General features: G+C 64.2%; 1 long non-coding RNA gene across 1 annotated transcript; it reads right to left on the bottom strand.

Annotated features, from left to right (window-relative positions):
- LOC137451314 (uncharacterized) lies at positions 1-3,022 on the bottom strand. Its single transcript, XR_010989777.1, has 3 exons — positions 2,894-3,022; positions 1,764-1,872; positions 1-1,134 (listed from the first exon to the last, which is right to left on the bottom strand). It is a non-coding gene; the product is annotated as an uncharacterized lncRNA (long non-coding RNA).
- Positions 3,023-4,142: the final 1,120 nt, after the last annotated feature.

Raw genomic sequence — 4,142 nt, 5'->3', positions numbered from 1 at the left:
CGGAGAGCCACGGGCTCTGGCCTGCGCCCACTTACGGGCCGGCCCTCCTGGCTGCAGCACAACACCACCTCTTCAGGAGCCCAGGGACTGACCTCAACCCTCTAAGGGTTTGTTCCTGTTAGCTGCCAAAAGCAGCCTCCCCAGCCCTGCTTACAGGGACCTTGGGCGGCTGCTGCTGGGGACAGAAGGGGACAGAACGGCACAGAAGGCTCCATAACTCGTCACACAGGCCCCGAGTGCGGGGCTGTTAAGCTGACAGGGTGCCAAGGGAACAGGCTGCCATGAAGGCAGAGACCCAGGCCCTGAACTACAGGGGGGTCACCTTGCCGCAAGACAACTTAAGCGGCTTCGCTGTGTCCATCCAATCAAAGGAGGGGCAAGCCGAGCTCCCACCCCACTCGAGGCCTCCAAGGAGACTGCCGTGGAACCGCCCAGAGCCCCTCTTTCCCTCCTGGGAAGCCTAAGCTAAGCTACAGCCTTTTCTAAGGGACCTAAAGGACAAGCAGACTCAGGCACACAGAGGCAAGAGGGGCCACACACACAGCCCTTCCCAAGAGAGGGAGCAAGCTCTGGGCAGCCACTGGTGGGGCAGGCATCCTTAACCCCGAGCAGGAGAGCAGAGGGTCAGACCTGGCCCCCCCGGGGATGCATGCAGGTAGAGGGGCCTCAGGATGCCAATCGTTGTGACATGCCCCAAGTACAGGGCGTCACGCTGGCCAGGCCGCCAGCAGCCGAGAAACTGTTTAAAGGGCCCTCCCCTGCTTACAGGGGGGGCTGGGGTCCAGGCAGCTACACTTCCCCCCATACGGGCCGAGACGCCGGCTCGGACCCTCCTTACAGGGTGGCCAGTCTCCGTGCAGCCAAGGAGCTAGGTGGCAAAAGGCCTACAACAGCAAAAGCAAAGACCGAGCCCTGCTTACAGGGAGGTCGCCCAGCACAAAGTCAACCAGGGCACCCTAACGGTGCTGGCAAAGATCTTGTGTTACCACAGCCAAATTGAGAGGGAGGTCTCATTGCCCAGGGCGCCTTGCCCATGTCCAGCTGTTCAGCCCGGTGCTCCTCCGCTTCTCAGCTCCTCTCGCCCCCCCACACCTTGCCTCGCCGCTCCATAGTGGGGCTCTGTGCCAGCTGCCTCTGAGGAAGGAGAACAGAGTTAGGCCTCAGCAGTGCCAATTCCTCCCTGCCCAAGGGGAAAAGGTATCACTGCTCCTCCATCACTACAGGCTTTTTCTGTTCAAAATGTCCTTTCTCTCCTTGCATTATCATAGCTTCTATTTTCAACATTTTCATCCTCTGCCCTACAGATTTCCTTCTCAATTCCAGGCATAATTTCCCTTCCTCCCGTCCAAAATGGCCTCTGTTTCCCTCCCAAACATCCCCTTTCCTCCCTCCATCTTTCCTCAGCTCTTCCCTCCCATGCCTTTCCTCCCCCTCACTCTCCCTCCTAAATAAGCTGTGATTTTCCCTCTCAAATCCTCATTCTTGTCTCCCATAGGTTAACTTTCCTGTTCATTTCTGTATCTTGTCTCACAGATATTTGCCTTAAGTCTTCCCTCCAAGCTGCTTCCTGTGTCCCCTCTTCTTTGCTCAGGTTTTCTCAGGAGAATTTTCACCTTCTCCCTGTGGATTGCCTCAGGTTCCCTCCATGCCCGCTCTGCCCCCAGCACATTGCCTCAGCTTTTCCCTCCGAAAGCTTTGGCTTTTATCCTGTATAAACTGCCTCCATGTTTTCCCTCCAGGATGTCACCTCTGCTCTTGCTTACCTCAGGGTTTTCTCTGTTTGCATTTTCTGCCCCACAGATCCTCTCAGTCTCTGTGCCCAAATGTCACTTCTCTGTCCCCGAGTCTGCTCCCTGCAGAGCCTCGTTCTGCCTGAAGGAGCAAACAGCAGAGGCACACTCAGGAGGTGCTGAGCTACAGAGGGAAGTGCCTCAGGTTTTAACGAAACAGAAATTGTCCCCGAGCTGATTCCCCTGCCCCCGGCCGGTCTCACCCTGCGCCCTCACGAACCTGCCCAAGCCCCTGCGCTGCCTGCCCTGCCCTGCCCTCCGGCATCCGCAGCTCTGCCCCAGGAGCGGATCCTCCCAGACCCCAAGCCCAGCGCAGCTGCGGGCTGCGGCCCGGCCCGGCCCTGCCCCGGGCCGCGCCGGCCGCTTCCCGTTCCCGCCCCGGCAGCTCCTGAGGCGCGCGGCGCGCGCCGGCCCCTCTGGCGGGAAGGGCGCACAGGTGAGGCCGGGACCCTCCGGGCGCTCACAGTCCCCACAGCCAGGCGCCTCCCCTTGCCTCAGGCGGCGGCCGCGCGGGAACAGCGCGCGCTGGTGCCTGTGGCGCGGGCAGGGCGGGAAAGCCGCCGCGCGGGAACCCTCAGGGCGCTCACAGCCCCCAACACCCCACAGCCCCCCCCCGCGCCTTCTGTGGCGCTCACAGACACAGCCCCCCCCAGCCCGGCCACCCTTAATGTCCTTTTATTAAAACCAATACAAACACGTGTATGTTCCGGGCTGGAGATGACAGCACCTCAGACACTGCCTACACAAACTCCTCCCTTCAGCTGCTGCAGCTCTGCCCCAGCCCAGCCCCGTTCCCTCTCACGCACCTCAGCGCTGCCTTCAGGGCTCCGCCACCCCCCCGCGCTGCCCCAGCGCTGCCCCTGCGCTTCGGGAGCCGTCCTCGCACCCAGCCCGTCTAGCGGCGCCTCGGCTGAGCCTTCCCCGCAGAGCCGGAACTCCCCCAGCCGCTGGAATGCCCTCCGGGCCGCCCTGGCAGCCCCCCCTCGTGTTCATTGCACTGAGGACATCTGCACCGACGGGTGGTTGAAGCTGCACGGAGAGCGCCTCAGGCTCTAAGCTCCCGCAGGTCTCCCCGGGCCAGCCCTCCCTGTCCCCGCTCGCACCTGGGCTCCTGTCCCTCGCGGATCCGCCAAAGCCCCCCTGAGGCGCCTGCCAGGTCTCCATCCGCCGGAGCGCTGCCACAGCTGCCCTCTGAGCGCAACTCCCAAGTTCAGCGGCGCCTCTGGCCGGGGCCGGTCCCGCGCGGGCCGGGCGCCTCTGGCCGCTCGAATTCTCGCGCTGAAGCCCTGGGAGGAGCCCAGGCCCCGCCCCCGGCCCCGCCCCGCGCCCCAGGACGCTCAGTCTCCTCCGCCGGCGCTGGCGCGCACCCCAGAGAGCCTTCGGGCACCCCTGCTGCTCCCTCTATGAACTGTATCTCCATCTGTAGTGTTCTGAGCGGCCCAGGAGAGACCTCACAGTTACAGAAGGGAATTTAAAACGTCCCTCTCGGCCGCCCCAGGCCCCCCCTGCTCGAGCCCCCCCCGCTCCCTCTCCCGCACCTGCCCGGGCCCTGCCTCAGGGCGCTCCGCGGTGCTTGCCAGAGCTCAGCGCCGGAGCTCTGCCCCAGCGCCGCCTCCGCACTCCGCGGCCGCAGGCTGGGGTTGAGCTCTGGCGGCAGAGCCGAGCGCCTCTGCCCCTTGCAGGTCTCGCACCGAGCCCGGGCCGGAGGGGCAGCGGCCGGCGCCGAGCGCTGCGGTGCGGCAGAGCGCTGGGGCGGGGAGCCCCGGGGCGCACAGACCCCGGCCCCGGCCCCGCCGCGGTGCTCACAGCGGCCCCGGCTCCGAGCTGCCCCCCCCCCCAGCGCTCTTCCCCGTCCCTCAGAGCTCTCGCAGCCGCTCGGCACACCGCAGGGCCGCCCCTGCCTCCCCCGCCCGGCTGTGCCCCCGGCCCCCTGCCGCGCCTGGGGCTGTCCTGCCTTGGAGCTGTCCTGTCCCAGCAGCACCCTGGCCCCCTGCGGCCAAAGGAGGAGGCGGGGAGGCAATAACAATATTAATGATGTATTGATCCAAACGCCGCCGCGCAGGAGACACAGAGCTCTGCATCTCCGAGCAGGGCTCCCAGGGCTGACAGCCCCGAGACCACTTTGCAGTCAGCGCATTTAGCACTGGCAATCACCCATCTCTTCTGTCTGTTGCTCTCCTCACTTAAACCCTTTGATGGTCCCCCCTTCATCTGGTGTCTTCAGTGGAATTGCAGGATCTTAGATTTTGGGGTCTCCCAGCATCGGGGGGGCTCACTCTGGTGTTCATTGTCCCCCCCCCCATGTGAGGAAATGGCCTCAAGTTGTATCAGAGGATGTTTAGGTTGCCTGTT

Source organism: Melanerpes formicivorus, unplaced genomic scaffold (assembly GCF_026170545.1).
Source record: "Melanerpes formicivorus ecotype bairdi unplaced genomic scaffold, bMelFor1.0.p_v2 SCAF_41, whole genome shotgun sequence".
In the NCBI taxonomy this organism is placed as follows: Eukaryota; Metazoa; Chordata; class Aves; order Piciformes; family Picidae; genus Melanerpes; species Melanerpes formicivorus.
This window is presented reverse-complemented; position numbering and strand designations above follow the sequence as displayed.